This window comes from Nuphar pumila, chromosome 1 (assembly GCF_984573655.1).
Source record: "Nuphar pumila chromosome 1, dmNupPumi1.hap1.1, whole genome shotgun sequence".
Lineage (NCBI taxonomy): Eukaryota > Viridiplantae > Streptophyta > Magnoliopsida > Nymphaeales > Nymphaeaceae > Nuphar > Nuphar pumila.
Window position 1 is genome coordinate 59,334,405 of NC_143249.1, and position 7,629 is coordinate 59,342,033.

Below are 7,629 nucleotides of genomic sequence, written 5' to 3' on the forward strand. Positions count from 1 at the left end.
CTTGGGATCGCCGGTTCCATCAAACTTAATGAACTTCCTGGGGAGGTTCTCCAGATTGTTATCCCCTTCCAATCCAAGGTAAAAATCCTGCCTGGTGTATGATTTCCTCCCTTTGTCTCAGATTTACAGATCCTTAACTATCTTTGTTAATGCTTGGATCGGATCCTCTGCGGGGGCCCCGTACTTGAGTTTCACTAATACAGGCTCCTCAACTGCCCTGTTGGACTGTCATAGATGTTTTAGGATATAAATCAGTTGCTCTTCTTCTTCAGAGTCCTCTTCTGCCAATTCTGAGTTCTCAAAAGTGCTGTCACGCTGGATTTTCTGTTTACTGATCTTGACATGCTTTTTCATGGGTTTCTTCTTGATTTTACTTATAGTTGTGGTTTTCTTTGGACCAGCATTAGCCTGCTTAGCCATCATTTTCGGCATCATCTTCTGGAACACTTTGTACATGGCAGGATCAACATCACTTTCTTCCCCTGAGTCATGTCCCTTAGACGATCTGGGAGAATTCACTTCTTCTTTCTCGCTGTCACTGTGCTGCTGAACAGTCTGCTTGCCAGTTCTAGTCGGAACCATCTTGAGATGCCAAAGTTTTTCTGCAGAATAAGGGAATTGTTAGAGTATGGAAGAAATCTTTTGAAAATCAAAATTTTTTGAGAAAAGAATAAAGAGTTTTGGTAGACAATTTTTTAAGAGATTATCCCATTACCGAGGATCGGGTCATCACAAGACTTGTGATAATTGTGTTACCGTTTTTATGATAACGAAAAGATGTGCCTTGTCACCTAGGCGAGGTCGTCAACCATGATAAAAGATATTGAAGAGAAGTAGGAGGAATGTCCCATTTACCCAGGATGATGTTGTCACCAAAATTGTGACCATTTTATGCTATAAAACAAATAAAAGGAATAAAATTTGGCCCAAAAAGAAAGATTTTCAGTAAAAAAAGTAAACTTTATTGATATAAATTCAAGGACAAAGATAGGGTGGGCAGACATTTTGCCACCACTCTTGATATTCAGAAGATACATTTGATCCCAGAAATACAAATAGAGAAATGAAGGAATCCCAAGTATATTTGGTTACATGGTATGCCCCAAACCACTGATCCGACTGCAGATTGAACTCTGACATGTTACCCGTTGGGAAGTGAATGTTGGCGCGAACCTGCCGCTGCAAAAACTGTCTGAGACATCTTTCTGGCTGATAATCGACACAGAAGAAGGGGCCAAGCAATCGTTAACGCTTGCTGCGAGCATAAGTATAATAAGGAATTGATTCTCGTCTGTCGAAGAAATCCCAAACAATCTCCTCCTGATGTAGTTTCTCAATCAAGGCTTGATACTGAATGACCGTCTTCAGTTGCTTGCTGTTGAATCTGAAAGAACTGGCCTTTGCTGGAACATGTCGCAGAAACCACGACTGCAAGGCATAAGTGCATCCTTCCACCAGAATGGTCTCTCCAAGAGCGAAATGAGCCAAGCCTCGGTAAAGAAAGGCTAAAGCGGCCATAGAGACTGAAAGCTGACGGGTCTGCTTGCTTCCCCATCTTTGAAAGAGTTGGGCAACTCTGACATCTATAAAATTCTGACCATCTTGGAAGAAAGCTAATCCCACTGTGCATAGCATCATGGCATGCTGAATTTTGTCTTTCGTTGCTCGAGACAAGGTGTCAACCTCTTCGTAAGCTTCGTACTTGCGATAGAGTCCGAACAAGTCAATGAACTGATTCCCATCGATCTCAATGAGAGGCCAAGATCTGCTCCTTGTTGCTCTGGCCAAAGCTTCTCGAATATCTATCCCTTTGATGTTGATCAGGAACTGTTGCTCGACAGGATCATCTGGCTGACCAGCTGGTTCGAGCAATCCTATAATATCATTGAATTCATCCATCAGTAGAGTCATCTCTCCCCATGGAAACCATAATGTGCAGGTACGTGGATTCCACCGCTCTGCCATAGCCTGAATCAGACTTCCATTGATGGTTCGCTTGCCTACTGCCGATGCCATCTCCAACCCACAGTCATCCAAGTTGTCTAGGAACATACGCAAGAAGGTGGCGAACCAAGAATAATACCACCGAGGGAAGAAAGGATGAGACTAGATGGCCCGATGATCTGGGGATTCATCATGTATCTGATAGAAGACATGATCTCTAGGAAAGACAACATCGAGAGAATCAGACGCCATTAAAATGATATTGGGGCAAAGAAGAATGAGGAGAATCAGATAGAATGCAAGACTTATGGATAGACTCTTGAAGAATAGATACAAACTTGGAGATTTTTGAAAAACCGGAAAATTTTAAAAAGGATTTTTCAGGGTTTTTTGAAGAAAATTGGATCTAAAAGAGAAAATAATGTAGGTAGAGGGAAAATATACACCTGAGGTTTCTGAAAGTAAGGAGAAGTTTTGAATAATACACCCAAGGTTTTTTAGAAAGGTTTGATACATATATATGAGAGAAACATCGTATAACCAAAGCTGCACAAACAAGGATGCGCACACAACACTCCCTAAAAGCTGACTCTAAATGCAATATTTGAAATAGCTGGTAGGACCTTAATCCTAACTCTAAGGTTTAGATCATCTGATTCCAATCAAGATATGTCGATATACTCAAACCGAAGCTCGAAGTACGTGGCATAGAAATATTTCTCTGGTTCTAAGGTAATGGTTTCCCAACATTCTTGAGCACCTACCGATATACCTCGGACTATGGCCCTTAGGTATGTGGTAGGGGGGCACAAACCCAAATAAGTGGTCCATTTGTGAGGCTCTCTCCCAAACTATGGTTCAGTGAGACAACCCAGCAACGTGAAGACCGGGACAATATAGATAGGGATGTTTTCAAAAATATGTTCAACATGCAGATAAAACCAGACAGCTCTAATGCAAGTCCTAAAAGAGATGAATACAAATGAATAGAAGCATACACTTGCATACATTGATTATATTCAATCCCTAGAATTGAGGAGAGTTGTATTTTAGACCTAAGTCTAGTGTGAACATGGAATAATCTCCTCAATATGGTCCTACCAAACCATACTTAAATCCTATATGCAATGATGTCAGCTTAGGACAGAGTCTAGGCTCCTAAGCTTTGCATGGAAATGAAGCTGACATTTGTAGAATAAAGACTTAAAAAATATTAAAGCAAAGCAAAGGGCATGAATTCAACCAGACAGAGACGAGTCCCATTACGGACGCCAAACCTGTGAGCATCGCAAAATTTTTCCTCTCGTTCATCTTTTCCTTTCTCTTCGCCTTTCTAACCTCTATTCTCTTTTTGAACGGGAATAAAAAGATAGAAAAGAAGAGAGAATGAGAAAAAGGAAGAAGAGAGAGGAACTCTTTTGCAAGGTCTCACTTGACCTTAATTTTGAAAATATTTAGAAAAATTACTCGCCTCCGTTTTGAAATATTGCGGGAAAAATTTGGGAGACGGGATTTGCTCGTCGGAACGAGTTTCGACCGTTCTTGGCACCTTTACCAGGGGTAATCGAACCAAGGGTCGAATTTTATGCCTTTTTGCTTTGCTAAAATATTATATAAGAATTTTTTCTAAGTTTAAATGCACAAAGAATAATGCTTGTGCAATTCAAGGATGTATGTTCTTTTGAAAAGTGATTTGAAAATGTTCAAGTGTCTCTGAGATGAATCTGATAATAGAGTGAAGAAATGATTTTTGAATGGTTGAATCTAACTTAGAACTTACGATAGATCAGGAAAAATATTTTGAAGTTCTAAGTCTTTGAAATAACCAGAGTTTGAGAATAAATCTTGACTTTTGAGAAGGATGTTGAGATAATAAGGTAAAGGAAAGGAAGTTTCAAAGGCAGAAATGGACCTTGGATTTTAGAATTTTGAACTTGAATTTACGAGAGGAAGTGAATATTTTGAATTCTATATTTGAAGCTTGAAGTCAGAATGAGATTTGAGAAATCCAAATTGAGTTTGAAAAATAGAATTGGATTTAAGAGACCTAGATGGGATATGAAAATGGAATCAGATTTGAAATCCAAAAATCAAGATAGAATTTAAATCCACACTCTGAATCCTAAAATGAAATTTGAATCTGAAATCTGAGATCCAAAATAAAATGGGATGCAAAATTTGGAATGGAATTTGGATCTGAAGTCTCAGATCTAAGGTGGAATTAAATTCTGGATCCTAAATGGAATTTGGATCTGAAGTCTGTGATCCAAGATGGAGTTGGATTCTGGGTCCTAAAATGGATTTCCAATCTGAAGTCTGAGATCCAAGATAGAATTGGATTCTGGTTAAAATAGAATTTGGGTCTGAAGTCTGAGATCCAAGATAGAATTGGATTCTGGATCCTAAATTGGATTTTGGTCTGAGATCTAGAATCCAAGATGAAGTGGGGTTCTAACTTTGGATTTGGATTTTGAAAGTCCAAATGGGACTTTTGAAGATGGGTTTGTGTTTTGAAAACCCGAATTGAATTTAAAAACTTGTTAGAAGAAGAATTGAATTTTGAGATCCAGAATCAATCTCAAACTTTGATTTTGAATTTGAAGATAAGAAAATGAACTTGATTTTGAATCAGAAGATGAGTCTGAAACTTCAAAGTTAAATTGAACTTTGAAGTTTTGAATTTTGACTTGGAAATTGAAGTTTTGAATACAACATGAATTTGAAATTTCAAAGTCAATCTTTAAAATCGAATTTTGAGTCTTGAAAATGAGATAAAATTTTGAATCTGAAAAATAAGAATTGATCTGAGAAATGAAGAAAATACTCAAAATCACTTGGAGTTTTTGAAAAAGAATTTTGAAAATATGATGCAATTCTATCCTATACGATGAATGAATCTAAAGAATTTAAAATTGAATTTTGAAAATCTTATTTCATTCTTTAAGTGAATTAAAATAAGATTGAAGATATGATACATTTCTGACTATGGTCATTGATTGTATCATATAATAATTATATTTAAACTCAGGTGAAGAATCAAACATATTTTGGTGCTTTTATAAAGTTTAAAATGAAATTAACTCTCAATATATCCTGATTATGGCCATTGATATATATTTTGAGTTAATTTTAAGTTAAATTCTAATAAAAGAAAAAAATATTTAGAAATATGATGATTTTTACAAAGAGATCCAGTGTGGATCCAATGTTATTCTATAAAAGATAAAAATCCTAAATTTTGTTCACATCCTGACTATGGCCATTGATGCAAATCATCAACTTAGAATTAATCATCTCCTATTAAAATGGTGCACGTGACATTCGTGTTCCCATTCGTGAATTTTTGAAACAAAAGGAAAAAAATGTTATGAAAACAAGCAGTTCTAGAGAAATGTATATGCTCATACATTCTAATATAGTGCAGGAAATGTAAATATTTTCATTGATATCTAACTATTACAAATTTTGAATTGAATTGAGATCAAACTCCTAAACTAAAGAAAAACCAGTTTCTACGTAATCCTTGCAAAATTCCAAGTTAACACATGATGTATATAGGGAGCAATTCACATAATATCATTTTAAAACTAAGATACAATCAAAATATTCTTTCACATATCTTACACACTAAAAAAAATGTGAGCTAAATGACAAATTCTATATTGGGATCATATGTTGAGCATTAGAATATACATGTAACACCCTAAATTGTAATATCCTGAAACTGTAATGAACCTAAAGTAAGCTTGTTTAGAAGATATGGATGATATTCTAAGTTAGTTAGAATACACCTATACCCTCTAAATGAAAAAAAATTTATATCTAATGAGTGGTGGAGTATGCACAGATGTTTAGTGTAAGTGTTGTGTACGTGTGAAGGTATGGGACTGGATAAAATAGCAAAAATGTATTCAATCTAGGTGGCAAAAAGCTTGCTGGATGTAGCTATGATGTTGTGGGTAGGTTGGCAAAACATAAGCAATAGTGGTAAGCAAGTGAATACAGATATGAATCTATTACAAACACAAGAAAATATATGTGTAACAGGGTGGTTGCAGTAAAGATGATGAAGTATGTTATGGAAGAAGTGATAAGTAGCAGTGAGTATGATATGTTGCGGTGGTGACATATATAGGTGACGATTTAGGTGTGAATGCAGAGGAAGAGAACATACAACAGCTATAATCTGCTGTAAATGTTCATAATACCAGAGGATGTCGTGAAGATGAGTTTTGATAGATGAAGCAGGTGATTGGGAAGCCACTGTAGTCGATGGATAGTGTTGTGATGACAAGGAAGTGATACTATAGCTGGCTGAAGATAATTGAGAGGGAAATGGTGCAGTGAAAATACATAGGTGTTGTACTGTAAAGGGGTATAATGAAGTGGGTTGGTGATGAACACATGCATGGTAATGGCTGGTACGAAGGTATGGTTGTGAATGTGATGCATTGTCTGGACACAAAACAGGGAAACACTATGCTGAAATGTGCTAAAGACATGCGGGGCATGTGCACAGTGCATAGAGGCGTGGTTTACAGCAGGTAGCAAATGCTTGTATATTGTTGTAAATGATGCAAAATGGTATGCAGAAAAAGAAAAAAAAATTGAAGTGGCATTGGTATAGTGTTGTGTGCATATATAGGGACTGTGAAGGGTGACAAGTGCCGGGTTAGCAGATAAGTGAGTGGGTGGGGTTTTGGAGTTTCAACTCGTGGAAATGGGTACTGGGTGTCTTTTGAGTATCAAAATGCAAAGCCAGTTCTCTACATTTCTCAGGAAGCTCTCCACCAGATCTCACATTTATAATCTTGCAACGTAAGTTTATCAAGAACAAAGCTCAACTCAATGGCACCAATCCATTCACTTGATCCAATAAAAGAGGGATCCTTGTCACCAATTTCCACAAGAGATTGTTGAATATCTCTGTGTGAAGGAACATTTATAGATGTGCAATGCTGCAACTTAAACCATGAAATGATAGTCTGCAATGATTGGTAAGCACAGCCCCATCCATTGTCATTTATGTCATCCTGAAGGTAATGGTAGTATTCATAGGAACCATCAACCAAAGACACGAAACCTCCAGAGACAACACTACTTGGCATTCCATTATGAACATCTTTGAGCCGATCAGAATCTGCAAAGAAATCTTTTGCAACACCAAATGTAAGGGCATTTACAACTCTAAGAAGTGGACGATCCATAGGTAAGCCAAGCCTTAAGTGAAGCTGTCCTCTGATTTCAACTTGTTTTCTCTCTGTCTCCCCATAACTAAGTTCATAAATAGCTGTTATTGGGTGCAGAAATCCAGGAGACAAGAAGTGAAGTGGACATATCTGGCAACGTTGTGATGAGAGGTCTCCCATAAATTTGGTTTTCAACACAGTCAATTGATCAATTAGCCCAGGGACAACAAATTTTGAAACAACAACTGCCATGATATTCTGTTGTGGTATTGTTTCTCTTGTGCATCTTGCTTAACACCTTGCAGATGGGATAGACCGATCGACACTCAGCATTGGTTTTTAACAGAGGATTATCAACAGATGCCTTCAAGCCTAAGTCCATCTTCATCACCTCAGCATGAACATATAATAGCTTCACGACCAAGCTAACAATTCATATACTATCTCTCAACGGGATACAAAATTTTATGATGAAATTGAAGATCAAACTCCTTAG

General features: G+C 37.0%; 1 pseudogene; it reads right to left on the minus strand.

Moving 5' to 3' along the window:
- Positions 1–228: 228 nt before the first annotated feature.
- On the minus strand, positions 229–7,385 carry LOC149848954 (putative Ufm1-specific protease pseudogene; annotated as a pseudogene).
- Between the last annotated feature and the right edge of the window lie 244 nt (positions 7,386–7,629).